We start from the raw sequence: 9,586 nt of genomic DNA, 5'->3' as shown, positions 1-9,586 counted from the left end.
TGTTACATGACGGCAACCCAATACAGTTGTGGGCCTGTATTTGTCATTCCACTCAATCTTCCCCCCGGGCAGATTATGCAAACAAAGAACATATTTCTGACGTTGATAATTCCAGGGCCCAATTATCCGGGGAAGAATATGAATGTGTACCTGCAACCGCTTAAGGATGAATTGGAAGAAGCTTGGGAAAATGGGGTCAAGACATACGATGCCGCTAGAAAAGAAAACTTCGAAATGCATGTGTGGTACATGTACTCTATGCATGACTTGCCAGCGTATGCGCTATTCTCTGGATGGTGTGTGCATGGAAGGTTCCCGTGCCCCCAGTGCAAGGCAGCTCTTCAGTTTCATTGGTTGCAGGAGGGTCGGCAGTATTCTTGCTTTGACTTGCATAGACAGTTCCTGGATCCTGACCATCAGTTCAGAAAAGACAAGAAGAACTTTACCAAAGGTAAAGTTGTCAAAAACTTGGCACCACCTGCGTTCACAGGCCAACAGATCCTGGATCAGTTAAACGCCCTCGAACCTGATCCAGAGCGTCCAGGGTATTTCAAGGGGTATAATTCCAAAACATGCCTGGACTCACAAGCCATGCTTCTGGGATCTGCCTTACTTCAAAGACCTCCTTCTTCCACACAATATCGACATGATGCACACTGAAAAGAATATCGGAGAGGCTATTTTTGGTACATTGTTTGACATAGATGGGAAGACAAAGCATAATATTAAGGCTAGAGTCGATCAAGAGACACTATGTCATAGACCGTTACAAAACATGCGAGAAGGCAAAGGAAAGAAGAAGTGGTCGAAGCCAAAGGCCTGGTTCAATCTTGGAAGGCCAGCTATGAGGGAAATTATCTTGTGGGTCAAAATGTACTTGATGTTCCCCGATGGGTATGCAGCGAATCTAAAGAGGGGAGCGAGTTTTGAAAAATTAAAAATCTTTGGTCTCAAGAGTCATGATTGGCACATATGGCTAGAGCGGGTAATGCCGGTGATGTTACGTTACTTTATTCCTGAGGATGAATGGATAGTACTGGCGGAGCTGAGCTATTTCTTCCGTGTTCTTTGTGCGAAAGAAATGTCGCCTGGCGTGGTAGAAGACATGGAGGAGTTTGCACCGGAGTTGTTGTGCAAGTTAGAGAAGATCTTTCCACCGGGCTTCTTTAATCCAATGCAGCATTTGATTTTACATCTACCGACCGAGGCAAGATTGGGTGGGCCCGTGCAAGATCGTTGGTGCTATGCAACTGAGAGGTTGCGGAAGACCCTTCGAGCTAAATGTAAAAATAAGTGTAGAATTGAAGCATCGATGGCTGAGGCATTCATTACTGAGGAGGTGGCAAACTTTGTGACAGCACACTACGAAGCCAAAAATCATCATTTGCATAATCCGCAGCCTCGGCACATTGATGGAGACCCTAAAAAGGTGGGTCCAACCTCAACCTATTCAAAGGGAAGCTCGCACCAGCCGGTGCTTCGAAACCAATAATGTTGGATATCGAAAAATGGCAGAACATTTCGTTGTATATCTTCAACAACCTAACAGAAGTTCGGCCATACATTGAGTGAGTTCTCGGCACATTTTCCCGTAACTTCTAATTCATTTGAACTGCTCTTATTCCCAGATATTTCAAATAGCCGTTACGTCGTCAAATTCTCGGATGGAGCGGTGATCGAAAATGATTCCGTCGAAGAGTATGAGCTTCTGTCAAAGACAGGAGGCGGCTATCCCGGTTTCATCTCTTGGTTCAAACAAACAGTAATTATCAATAATGGACCATTTCATTATTGGTCTAACTTGCGGCTAATGCAACAACCGTTTCGTATTAAACTTGTAGGCTAATTCAGAGTCTATGGACGCCGAATTGAGACAAGTCGCTAATGGTTTTGACTATAAGGTCCGTTCATTTGAGAAATACAACATCAACGGGTATCTCTTCCGTACCTTTGGCAAAGAGCTATCTATGCCCGACCGGAAATCTACAAATTGTGGTGTCTCTGCTATCGGCGAAGGTGTGATCGAGTATTCTGGAAGAGTTGAAGCAATTTATGAACTTCAATTCTATGGTGAAAACCCACCGAACGTCGTAGTCTTCAAATGTTATTGGTTCCAGCCGAAAAAGACTAGAAGGACTCATGAACATATAGGACTAGTCGAAATCAATACAAACACCCATTTATATGTTCCCGATGTCTATATTACGGCTCAACAGGCGACCCAAGTTTTCTATCTACCGTGGGCATGCCAAACGGATAAGAATCTGGAAGGTTGGTATGTTGTTTATGAAGTGCCGCCACATGTCAGACCACCTCTCCCAAATGAACTGGATTGTGAACCTCACATGCATTAACCCAGACACATATGATGGATAATTCTTCCAAGAAGCACGTCTTTCCAAGAAACATTTCAAGAACCGCCGTGCTTCATCCAAGAACATGGAAGTAGACAGTGACAATGAATCCGACTCCAGCCCTAAGCCGGAACCAGAAGACCTGGAACTCATAGAGGTTACTGATGCGGATGACCTGTCAATGCTTCAACGATTAAAGGAAGGCCTTTCCAACTTCACGCCGTTGAACCCGATGAGCACGTCATTCATGAAGACATGCGTGATAGTGCTGATGATGCATTTATTGATGATGATTATTAGTTTGTAAGATTCACAACTTAAATTATATATATTTTAATCTTTATTATTCATGTACATATTATTATTCATGTCAGTCATTCAATTTTTTTATGTTGTACTAATTTCTTTTCATCTTTATCATGGCAGGTGTTGAAAGATGGTGGCCATGGGTCCAGAACGCTCGACGGGTTCTTCCCAGGCGCCCCGCACGAGGGGTGGTACTTCCTTTCCACCCCTATCTCTCCGTAGAGCCTTGGCAGACAGTCTTTCGACACCAGCCGGGGGTTCTTCTTCGTCGGCGGCATTGCCCACTGGGAGAGGTGCTGGTCGGGTAGGGAGGAAGGGGAAGGGTACAGGGAGAGGTGGTGGCCGCGGAAGATCCAGGAGGACTGTTGAGCCGTCCTCGCCACCACCACCAGCTCATTCACCCGAGCACAGGACTAGTATGGTCGACCTATTTGCGGAGGAGGCTACGGCGACTTCGGTCAAGGAGCCTGGTGTTCACGAGCATTCGTCCCACGAGACTCCGGTCCAGGAGCAGCCTCGGGTCGAGGTGCATTCGGCCTAGGAGCAGCCGGAGGAGACTACGGTTCCGGAGGCTTCACCCGACGTGGAGAGGCCCGGATGGGAGCCTTGGCCGGATCGTACCGAGTTGCCGGATTGGACCGAGGGTCCGGTGGCTCAGGGGGCGGGGATGGCGGGGATGAGCTTACGGATAGTGAGGGCGATGTGAAGGTGGACGGGGCCACCGTGTACAATCGTGGTAGTACACGTCTCCCGGTCGCCCCGGCTACCCGCGAGCAGAGGCCGGTGATTAAACCTGAAGGAGATAGGTAAGTACATTTACCCTTTTTTTAGCTTTTGCCTTCAAGTTTGTTGAAATACCTAATGCGCTGACCTTATCATACTGCAGGGGATGGGTACACCCTCTTGGAGTCCGCAGGCCGAACTCCGTCCTTGGTGTGCTTTGCCGGACAAATTTCCCGGGGTTTGTCACATTGCTTGGTGAGGGTCAGGTTCCTACACTAGGATTTACCTGGGAGCACTACCAGGCTGCGCAGGCCCCGCCAGAGGAGATTATAGATGGTGTCTTGTGCCACACGAGGGCCGAGATGGTGATCAGGAGCTTTTGGGTAAATTATCCTTTTACAGAATCTAAAAATAACAATATACCTAATTATTGTACTAATCGGTGTTTTCACGTTTGATTGCAGACCTTCTATAGGTGTGAGGATGGATATGAGGAGGAGGCGGCCAGGGTTCTCGAGGTCGAGTGTAGGCGGTTACTACAGAACTTGCGCCACGAGGCTCGGCTGTAGGCTATTCGAGATTACTACGCCACGCGTGGTATTAAGAAGGAGAAGAAGGATTGCCGCGGAAAGTATCTAAAGAAGTAGCAATACATGAAGGTAATTACCTATTCTTAAGTCCTTCTACGTAGTTTTCTTGATTTCATTCATTGGCGTAGCGCTGAAAATTCTATATAATAACTTACAGGTGCCCCCAAGATGGTGTGCGGATAAGATGGATTGTTGGGAGGCGTTGGTTGATGAGTGGTGCACAGGCAGCTGGCGAGCCGTCCACGAGAATGCGAAGGATCAGCGTAGCCAAATGGTTGGCGTGCCACACCATCAAGGCAGCGCCAACTTACTTCAGTTTGGACGAAACTGGGTATGTGATTTGCTTCATGATTCATGCAATTCATTCTTGATGCTAATATTTTGTTCCTCTCTTTTAGGCGCATCACAATAAGACTGAGATGCCATACTTGTACGACCTTTATGGCATGGCCCATACTGCCTCGTAGAAGAAGGCGAAGGCATTCTCTGAGTCTGACCTGGATGATCCCAGTAACTTCACCAACATATCATCCCACCAAAATCTCGTGGCATAAAGGGACGCGGGGAAGGCTACGAAAGGGGATGACTTAAACCCTAGCCAGGAACCTTTGGATCGAGAGCTGGTGATGATATCTGGTGGCGGGAGGCCCCATGGCTCGATAGCCATTCCAGATGGGATAATACGTTGTCCACTCACTCTTCCGGAGATCAAGGCGCGCCAGTCGAGCAGATGTCCTGAGATAACGCCTCGTCCACGGCCAGTCGAACTTGCCATCGAGGTTAGTTGTACGGACTAAGAACACTTTCATCCATTTCATTATATGTGTCACCATAGATCATTACTATGGTAACGAGGAATGGTTTTTCAGGCTGCTGTTCAGAAAGAGAGAGCGGCAAACCAGGATGCTCTTGAGAAAGAGAGATTGGCAAGCCAGGCTGCTCTTCCGGCTGCTCTTGATGAGAGGTACCAGACCACGCCACGATTGCTTGAGGAGCAGAGGGCCCGGAATGAGGCGGGTCAACGGGCCCTGTACGAGATTTTTGTGGTATGTTTTTTTTCACATTAGCCTAATCATGTGTGTAATGTCTGTTTCAATACTAACTAATACGACCCACTCTTCAGGGTCTGTGCGAGAAGAGCGGTCAAGTCCCTCCGCCGATGCCCGTCTTCTCTTCGATTGGCACGGTGAGTTTCATTATAAACTTGTATTAATAATTCAGTGTCATCATGCTAACTGAGACATTGCAAAATATCTTTTCTACAGAATAACTCCCGAGAGGCATCGCACGACCCTTCTCCAGGGCAACCATCTCCAAACGAAGCCGGCGCGAGCAACCGTGGTGCTTCTCCTCCTTGATGACCACTACGGTAAGTTTCTCCTCCAAACTTAGCTTGTTTTCCTCGAAAATGAGATAATTAGACAATTAGCTCCAAGAAGACATAATTAGGTAATTTAGCTCCAACAAGAGGAGAAGAAATAGGAAAAATGAAAAGAAAGAAGAACAAGAAGAAGAGAAGAAGGAGAAGGAGGAGAAGCAGCAGGAGGAGGAGGAGGAGGAGGAGAAGGAGGAGAAGGCCAAGGACCTTCTAGTCCTTCTCCTCCTCCTCCTTCTCCTCCTTCTCCTCCTTGATTTCTTCTTCTTCTCCTCCTCCACCTCTTTCTTATCCTCTTTCATATGATCCGTGCTTTAATTTCCCCAACAATAACATAATTAGTCCATTTAGCTCCAAAATACCATAATAAGCTCAAAATGGCATAAGAACCTTGGTTAGCTCATTAATATTATATACTTAGCTTGTTTTCCTCTAAAATGGGATAATTAGCCCATTTAGCTCAAAAAGACATAATTAGGTAATTTAGCTCCAACAAGAGGAGAAGAGGAGAAGAAATAGGCAAAATGAAATGAAAGAAGAAGAAAAAGAAGAAGAAGAAGAGAAGAAGGAGAAGGAGGAGGAGGAGGAGGAGGAGGAGAAGGCCAAGGACCTTCTATCCTTCTCCTCCTCGTCCTTCTCCTCCTCCTCCTCCTTCTTGATTTCTTCTTCTCCTCCTCCTCCTCCTCCTCTTTCTTCTCCTCTTTCATATTATCCTTGCTTTAATTAACCCAACAATGACATAATTAGCCCATTTATCTCCAAAATACCATAATAAGTTCAAAATGGCACAAGAACCTTGGTTAGCTCATGAATATTATATACTTAGCTTGTTTTCCTCTACAATGACATAATTGGAACATTTAGCTCAAAACACACATAATTAGGTAATTTAGCTCCAACAAGAGGAGAAGAGGAGAAGAAATAGGCAAAATGAAAAGATAGAAGAAGAAGAAGAAGAGAAGAAGGAGAAGGAGGAGGAGGAGGAGGAGGAGAAGGAGGAGAAGGCCAAGGACCTTCTAGTCCTTCTCCTCCTCCTCCTTCTCCTCCTTCTCCTCCTTGTTTCTGCTTCTTCTCCTCCTCCTCCTCTTTCTTCTCCTCTTTCATATTATCCTTGCTTTAAATTCCCCAACAATGACATAATTAGTCCATTTAGCTCCAGAATACCATAATAAGCTCAAAATGGCATAAGAACCTTGGTTAGCTCATTAATATTATATACTTAGCTTGTTTTCCTCTAAAATGGGATAATTAGCCGATTTAGCTCAAAAAAGACATAATTAGGTAATTTAGCTCCAACAAGAGGAGAACAGGAGAAGAAATAGGCAAAATGAAGAGAAAGAAGTAGAAGAAGAAGAAGAAGAGAAGAAGGAGAAGGAGGAGGAGGAGGAGGAGGAGGAGGAGGAGGAGAAGGCCAAGGACCTTCTATCCTTCTCCTCCTCCTCCTGCTTCTTCATTTCTTCTTCTTCTCCTCCTCCTCCTCTTTCTTCTCCTCTTTCATATTATCCTTGCTTTAATTAACCCAACAATGACATAATTAGCCCATTTAGCTCCAAAATACCATAATAAGCTCAAAATGGCACAAGAACCTTGGTTAGCTCATGAATATTATATACTTAGCTTGTTTTCCTCTAAAATGACATAATTGGAACATTTAGCTCAAAAAAGATATAATTAGGTAATTTAGCTCCAACAAGAGGAGAAGAAATAGGCAAAATGAAAAGATAGAAGAAGAAGAAGAAGAGAAGAAGAAGAAGAGAAGAAGGAGAAGGAGGAGGAGGAGGAGGAGGAGAAGGCCAAGAACTTCTAGTCCTTCTCCTCCTCCTCCTTCTCCTCCTCCTCCTCCTTCTTCTTGATTTCTTCTTCTCCTCCTCCTCCTCTTGCTTCTCCTCTTTCATATTATCCTTGCTTTAATTAACCCAAAAATGACATAATTAGCCCATTTAGCTCCAAAATACCATAATAAGCTCAAAATGGCATAAGAACCTTGGTTAGCTCATGAATATTATATACTTAGCTTGTTTTCCTCTAAAATGACATAATTAGCCCATTTAGCTCAAAAAGAAGGAGAAGGAAGAAGAAGAAGAAGAAGAAGAGAAGAAGAAGAGAAGGAGAAGGAGAAGAAGAAGGAGGAGGAGGAGAAGAAGAGAAGGAGGAGAAGGAGGAGAAGAAGGAGAAGGAGCCCTCCTTATTCTTCTCTCCTTCTTCTCCTCCTTCTTCTCCTTCTTCTTCTCTTCTTTTTCTTCTTCTCCTCCTCCTTCTCCTTCTCCTCCCCCTTCCCCTCCTCCTCCTCCTCCTCCTCCTCCTCCTTCTTTTTTTTCTTCTCCTTGTTCTCTTCTTGCTTCTTCTTTTTCTTCTTCAATTTAGCTTATTTGTCATATATATGTTGTTGTTCTTCTTCTTCTAACTTTCTTATTCCCATTTTGGAGATTGGATGTACTACATGCATGGAAGCTGGCGTTGGAGTGCTTTAGTTTTCGTTTTTATTTCAGTTGATGAACAATGTGGAACAATATGTATATGTATATATGGATGAACAATATATGTGCAACTATATGTATGTATATATGGATGAAACATTGTATGTGTTGGTTCTTTTGATATATGGGATGTACGTTGATGAACAAATGGCATTGATGAGCTTTATATGTATATCATATATGTGTTGTGACCTATTTATGATATATGTACGATGAATTATATGTATATGTGCTGTGAGATAGAAAAAATAAATAAAAATGTGACAATATAGGCTCTTTGCCGTCTGCCAGCTGAGGGCAAAGGCCTTTGCCGTCAGCTGACCGACGGCATAGGTGCCACGTGGTGCCCAGCTGTACAACCTAGGCAGTAGCAGCTGGCCATATAGTCTCTTTGCCGTCTGCTTCCTGGGGGTAGACGGCAAAGAAGAGGGCACAGAGGAGGAGGGAGGAAGAGGCAGACGATAAAGAGTGGAAAGAGGGGGGAGGGGAGGACCCGGAAGACGGCAAAGATGGACAGGGAGGCAGACGGTAAAGATGGAGGGGGAGGGGAGGGGAGAAGGCAGACGACAAAGATGGGCGGGGAGGCAGACGGCAAAGATGGACGAGGAGGCAGACGGCAAAGCCTCCGTTAACCCCTAACGGAGGCAACGCATGTCGGCTGCCGTCTCAAGCGCTTTGCCGACTGCTCCTAAGGAAAGTGGACGGCAAAGAATATTGCCGTCCGCTTTGGGGGGGCAGACGGCAAAGAAGGTCCTATGCCGTCGTAGGCTGACGCAGTAATTTCGCTGGTCGTGACAATCTTTGCCGTCTGTGGTATTGTCTTTGCCATCCGGGATATTGTCTTTGCCATCTGTTATGGCAGACGGCAAAGAAGGTGATTCCTGTAGTGTCACGTCCACTATGCGTAGAGCTTCCCCCTCTTATTTCTTGTACTCATAAGTTTAGCCACCAAATATATGCTTAGCCGCTGCTGCAACCTCAGCACTTAACCATACCTCACCCATTAAGCTTTGCTAGTCTTGATACCTTTGGAAATGAGATTGCTGAGTCCCCTGTGGCTCACAGATTACTACAACACCTGTTGCAGGTACAGGTAAAGGTTACTTGACGCGAGCGCGTTGATTGTTCATTTGGAGTTGCTTCTTCTTCTTCTTCTTCATCGAACTAGGATGGGATCCAGGCTGGCAGCCTGGGATAGCAAGGATGGACGTCGTTCTTCTTTTGTCGTTTGTTTTCGTCCGTAGTCGGACCCTGCTCTTCTTCATGATGATTATGTATTGTACTGCTGTGACTCTAATGTAGCTTGTGGCGAGTGTAAGCCAAATATATATATATCTATCTCATCTTTTCAGTACATCTTTTTCCACACTTTTGCTTCAAAATAGCACCATGTTCTTCATGATAGAGAGTCTCTTGTTTTGTCACTTTCATATACTAGTGGGAATTTTCATTATATAACTTGGCTTGTATATTTCAATGATGGCCTTCCTCAAAATTGCCCTAGGTTTTCGTGAGCAAGCTAGTTGGGTGCACACCCACTAGTTTTCTTTTTGAGCTTTCACACACTTATAGCACTTGTGCATCCGTTGCATGGCAATCCCTACTCATTCACATGGATATCTATTGACGGGCATCTCCATAGCCCGTTGATACGCCGAGTCGATGTGACCATCTCCTCCTTTTTGCCTCACAACCTCCACCACACTCTATTCCACCTATAGTGCTACATCCATCGCTCACGCTCATGTATTGCGTGAGAGT

This window comes from Hordeum vulgare, chromosome 5H (assembly GCF_904849725.1).
Source record: "Hordeum vulgare subsp. vulgare chromosome 5H, MorexV3_pseudomolecules_assembly, whole genome shotgun sequence".
Lineage (NCBI taxonomy): Eukaryota > Viridiplantae > Streptophyta > Magnoliopsida > Poales > Poaceae > Hordeum > Hordeum vulgare.
This window is presented reverse-complemented; position numbering follows the sequence as displayed.